This window comes from Megascapheus bottae, chromosome 13 (genome assembly GCF_031878675.1).
Source record: "Megascapheus bottae isolate mThoBot1 chromosome 13, mThoBot2.hap1, whole genome shotgun sequence".
Classification (NCBI taxonomy): Eukaryota; Metazoa; Chordata; class Mammalia; order Rodentia; family Geomyidae; genus Megascapheus; species Megascapheus bottae.
The window spans coordinates 53,567,440-53,573,465 of NC_143521.1; the positions used below are offsets into that span (position 1 = coordinate 53,567,440).

The 6,026-nt window shown below is 46.0% G+C and overlaps 1 long non-coding RNA gene across 1 annotated transcript; it reads right to left on the bottom strand.

Annotated features, from left to right (window-relative positions):
- Positions 1 to 3,409: 3,409 nt before the first annotated feature.
- On the bottom strand, positions 3,410 to 4,680 carry LOC150055961 (uncharacterized). The gene is made up of 3 exons (XR_016537485.1): positions 4,563 to 4,680; positions 4,233 to 4,344; positions 3,410 to 3,974 (listed from the first exon to the last, which is right to left on the bottom strand). It is a non-coding gene; the product is annotated as an uncharacterized LOC150055961 (long non-coding RNA).
- Between the last annotated feature and the right edge of the window lie 1,346 nt (positions 4,681 to 6,026).

Consider the following 6,026-nt stretch of genomic DNA (forward strand, 5'->3'; position numbering starts at 1 on the left):
ACTGGACTATCCACATACGAGAGAAGGTTAAAGGTTACTTACTACCAAGGGGATATCTGTGGGCAACATTTTGGGTGAAACAAAAATCTGTGGAAAACTGAAGAAGCAATAAGGACTCTACCAGTTCCCAGCAGAGAAGTTGAGAAGCTGACCGTCCCTGGAAGAACAAGGACTATAACTTCACATAATACATTAAAAACAACAACCACCAAGATAAACTTCTTGTTTCCATATCCTAGAGTTCATTTGCTTAGCCTCATTCTGTATGGCCACATGCACATAGCTTTTAAGACTCCTAAAGCCTTTTTTTATCAATGATTTAGAATGTAATATTTTCCCTTATATTGGCTGACATTTCATTTTATGTATTATAAAATTTTAAACTCAGAGTGACCGAAAGGTTTAGTCCTAGAGCAAGATTCCTAGATGACAGTTCAGGAAACTCAGGATCAGAATTCTGTCATACCTTTTGTGCTCCATAACCTTAGGTAGAAGGATATTCTCTGAGTCAAATATCTTGCGTAGGTGCCTAGGTGTGGGGTGAGAAGTCAAAGAAACAAAAGCATTGAATGTGGTCTGGTAAGGAAATAGACTGAACAGAAATGCACAAAATGTACACACCCATCTCTTTTGCTAAATCATTCACTAGACTTGATGAGTTGGAATTAGTGTTAGATGTTACAGCCAACCTTCTACCGGAAAAACTACTTTTAGCAAATGCTTGAAGTAACATTTCTGCAGGTAATCATAGATTCCAGTCACTTAGTGGGTGCAAGTGGACCATGTCTGTAATCCTAGCTACTCAGAAAACTAAGTTCTGAGGATCGCAGTTCAAAGCCAGCCCTTCAGGACCATCTGTGACACCCTTATCTCCAATTAAACACCAAAAAGTCTGAAGTAGCATTGTGGCTCAAATGGTACAGCGCTAACCTGGAGCAAACCAGGAACACACTAAGGCCTTGAGCTCAAGCCCCTAGACTAGCACTGTCTGTCTGTCTTTCACACACACACACACACACACACACACACACACACACACGTACACGCACACACACACACACGCATGTACACAATAAATTATGTTTAACCATCACTTGGGGACTTGACTTCTTGCTCCTGTTAGGCGTTGATGGTTAATGTCCATTCCTCACGGTTGCTCAGGGACTTAGGCTGATGGAGTCATTACCCTGAGGGCGTTCCCTCTGTGATTGAGCTCCCCATCAGAAATGACATGTCTCACTTCCACTCACACTTGAGTCACCGAAATTCCCTCTATAGTTCTCCCCCTAATCCCTTTTCAACTTGCGGAGGCGGAACTGGATGTCTTTAGAAAGTATGCTTGTCAATAGATGCAGGTAGCCTGCAATAGTCTTTGGCTGTGTTGACCAAACAGATGGGGTTAGCATCAATGTGTGCTTTATAACAAGCCTCTGTCCAGTAACTTTTTGATCCCAGGAGTGGTACCTGGTCTAGGAGATCCAAGGATTTGACAAGGTCTTTGCCCTCTACTACCGCATGAGAAATATATGCTGGCATCTGTGGACTTTCACTACCAACTCCATCCAGCCCAAGGCAGGAGGAAGGGATATCGGAGGTGACTCTTGGCACAGTTGAGGAAATCTAGGGAAGAAAGGAGTTCTGGGTAATTCGGACAACATGAAGCAAGACAAGTGAGCTGTGACCAAAGATATGGGTCCTTTCAGGTCATATTTGCTGCTGGAGTATCAAATGTGAGGCAGGATGGTTGAGGTGAGAGAGCCTGTTCGGAGGAGAAATAATTCAGAAGGCAGGGACAGCAGGTAGTGGGAAGGACAAAGGAGACCTGTTACTGGCTAGTGAAAGAGTCCAGTTGGACCAAAGAAAGCAGTCCATTGGAATGCTGGCTTTCTGCTCTGAGGTCTCCAGCAGAACAGAGAGCAAGAGCAAAGCACAAAGTCATCCAGAGAGACCTGGACGTTTGTCCACCTTCATAGAGGTCTCTGTGTTAAGGCTCCTAGCTTCGCAACTCACTGATGGATTACCCGAGCCAAGCTGTTTGCCCTCTCTGTGTTATGCTTTGTTGCATCGTCAAATGTAGGAATAACAGCAGGTAAGTTGTATATCAGAGATTCCCTACATTAATGTTCACAACAAACTTAGGGTAGGGACTAGGGCCTGGCCAGCACTGCAGTTCTACCACTCCAGGCCAGGTCCAGCCTGCTCTGCCAGCAGAAATGTCAACATGGGCGGCCCCTGTCTGAAGTCTTAGCAGACAAAGGACACATTGCACCAGGGGAGCCGAGCAGTGTCCTTTTCTGTGTGTCTTTCAGAGCCTTCCTTTTCTGGCTACAGCTGGCCTGTGGGTGAGGGTGGGCAGACTGAGTAGCAGGCTACTTTCTGCTGTATCACCTGCAGACCCCCCTGGCTGCTGTGAGCACCCAGTTAGGGAAGGGGGCTCTAAGGGCCCGATGATACAGGCCTGATTTGAGGGAAGGGGGTGCTACCATTTTATTTGCGGTGGTGGGGGAGTGTCAAAAAGCCTCCAATAAAACAGTCGAGGTTGCTTTATGGATTTGGTGGGCTGTTTGCCAAAGCTTAGCCTGCCAAAGCATGCCAGTAGAGGAGAGACTGTAGTCTTCGGGCGATTTACCATGAATCTACACCAACCAGTCTACAGTGGGCAGCAGGAGCAAGGAGTACACAGCTCCCCATCTTACTTTGACTGCAGAAGAATGATGCTTCTGGCCCAGCACGGGGGGCTCATGCCCATAAGCCTGCTCCAAAAGAGGCTGAGATCTGAGGATTCGAGTTCAAAGCTAGCCTGGGCAGGAAATTCTATGAGATTCTTATTGCCCGCCTGTAATTACCAAAATAAATAAATAAAAAAGCCTGAGGTGGAGGTGGGGCTCAAGCAGCAGAGCATTAGCCATGAGAAATAAACACTCAGGGATAGCACCTAGGCCTCGAGTGGAAGGAAGGAAGGAGGGAGGGAGGAAATGGGGAAAGAAAAAAAAAAGAAAAAGAAAGAACAAAAGAAAGAGAAAGACAGAAAGGAAGATGTGCCATTTCATGGGGATTCTGTGGCCTCATTTCCTTTCCCTGTTTTGCATGCTGGGTAATAGTAACTGCTGACCTCTGCACATATCTGGCAGGTACCCAGCTTCCTGACAGACTTTCCATTCAGTCCTTACCAACCCGAGAACGAGGAACTTAGCTTCTCTCCATGTTTCTGTTCAACCCATGAAGATGCTGCTTCTCAGCACGGTTGGGTATCGGGTAAGAGGCCACACAGTGGTAGGGGAAGAGTGGGCAGTCTCTCTGGAGACCATGCTCTAGGGATACCACAGGTGACAGCAAGGACTCTCACAGCACTGGGTGGAGAAGAAATGGTTTCTATTGGTACAGCTGCTAACATTTATTCCTTCAAAATCAACAATAGCAACCAACCACACCACATAGCGGAATCACGCTGCTGAGATGGATCCTTGGTCAGAGATTGTGAGGATGTGGACATAATCTCCTCCTCTTACTTAACCCTGGTTATCGTTGCTTCGGAACTGGTTCATGGTGACCTTGTTTGGAAGCAGAGTGACCTTCAGTCTCTTTATCCTTACGTTGTGGTTGAGGCCTTCCGTGTGTAGGTCTGAGAAATTTCACAAATTCTAAACATGTAAAATGTCACTGGCAAGTGTGCAACACCCACTTTTCTTTTTTCTTCTTTACACACTGTGTGGGTCAGACTCACATTCCTCTCGGGGAATAAGGACTTTGCTAAAGCAACAGGGAACGAGGCCAATTTGCCTGCCAGCTCAAAACCCAGTGATACTGGAGCTCGTCAGGGCAGTTTTGTCAAGGTTTCCAAGGAGAGATTTCCTCCTCCTCCCCCACTTTGCTTCCCACCCAGGAGAAATGGCCGCAGCTGCGTAAGGCCAGACTACATTCTTCAGTTGGTCACTGTCACCATCAAATTACTGAGCAAGCAGGTGCTCATGAAGCTGCACTACACAAAATTAATTTGGAAAAAAAAAAAGAAGAAGAAAGAAAGGGAAGTGACCCAGTTTCCTGCAGTTTGTCATTTGGGGCTCAGAGCCTGCCCTTCCCCCCCCCCCCCCCCCCGCGAGTGAACTGGAGATGCAGTGGGTGATGTCAGTTACGTCAGTTATGTCAGTTCTCTGCAGTGGCAGAGAGATCAGGCATCTTTTGTAGTTGGTAGCCTGGGATCTGAGAACCATTTGGGCTCCTGTCAGCTTTACCTCCGAGACCATTCATCTTCAGCTTCTGGTTGAACCTCTGAGTCGGCCTTTTGCGTTTTCTTGTTCTGTTTTGTTGAGCATGGCATTCAAGATTCCTTCACAAAAACCTGTGCTGGGGCAGGAAAATGCGATGTGAATTATGTCCTTACCAAGTCACCATCTGGCCAATATTCATCTTGCTTAACGAAATACCACGGATAGCCTTCAGCACAGATGCTTTGGGGCCAACACACAACACACCAGTGACCGCAGTCATAAACCAACATGCAATCAAGAGTAAGTAATGCACCTGGCACCCACCACAGCGCTCCAATCTCTTCGTTTACTTACACGTTAGCTAGCTTTCTTTTCTTTTTTTTTCTTTCTTTTCTTTTCTTTTTTTTTTTTTTTGTTCAGATGTTCTGATGCTTTCTGGTCCTCTCTTAAGATGACGATGAGGCAACTAAAACATCCCCCAGCATATTCAGCAGTGAAAATATGGTCAAAGCACATTCTAGGAATGTACAGAAATGTCACAATGGAAGCCCTCATCCTGTACAATGAGTTATGTGGTGAGAAGAATAAATAAAGAAATAATTTGTTTTGAAAAGCGCATCACATAGGGACAATCCAATACTGAGGCGCATTCTGTAGCTTGAAAAGGCCATTGTCCAGAGCATCTGGAATGGGTTCTATTGTTAGTGCTCACTGGCCAGGCCAAGTTCCTGGGCTGCCTGTGCTGGAGGACCAAGAGAAAGAAGTTCAGGAATCCTAAGCTTTAGAAAAACAAGAGATAAAAAAAACCCACAACACAACATGTCCCCACCACAGCCTCTCTCTCCACAGACTTTCCCAGCCTTGTTCTATTCCTTCCACATCAGAAGGCAAAGCATCCTGCCTCTGTGGAAGTAAAATGGTGCAAGCTCTCTTTGAATAAGGAGCAGTAGGGACGGGGTGAGGGGCTGCTCATAGCCCCAGAGCCCCATAAAGCATGGGGTGGGGGAGAAGGGCCTCAATCTGGGCTTCAGGCCACTAGAGAGAGAGACCTGACCTCCTCTGCCATGTTTCTGGGTGACTCTGCACTCCCACTGCGACCTTGCTGAGGACAGACAGTGCAGCCTGAGGGCCGATGGATCTCCAGCTCATCTTCCTAAGTCACATCTACTCCGGAAATAGCAAAATTGCAGGCAGCAATTAAAGGTTTCAAAGGCCCTTGAGTGTCATTAGGGGCTTGTCACTGTCTTTCTCCAGCTCCACGACGAATGGCTCCCAATTGTCTCCTATCAAATTAAAGCTCCTTATCATAGGCTGTAGCATCCTCTGCTAATTGGCTCCTGCGTACCTAATTCATCTCTTATTCTGAAGCAACTTGTCCCATCCTCTGAGAGCATTGCTGATGCCTTCTAATTGCCAGCCCTCTTCAAATCAATTCCATTCAACAGATGTGCCTCAGATTGCCACTGCAGAAGCCGGGCCTGATAGAAGAGGAGACACTTAGGTAAATGACTCAGTGTCACAGGCATTATCATATGGGAAGGTGTTGTAGAGATAGATACAGGGGACCACAGTTTTCAAGTCTTCGTCTAAATTTGGATGCTAAATCATCTTGGACAGATTACTTAAACTCCCCAAGACTATTCTGGAAGCTTGGAAATACAATAGGGATAGTGATACAGAAGTCAATGGGATTTCATCTGTGTATATCTATATACCTGTCTGTCTATTATTTATCACCTATTTGTATGTATTTCATGCATATGAATTTATTCATATATTTGTCTATATCCCATTATCAGCCAGGCACATGTATCTCAC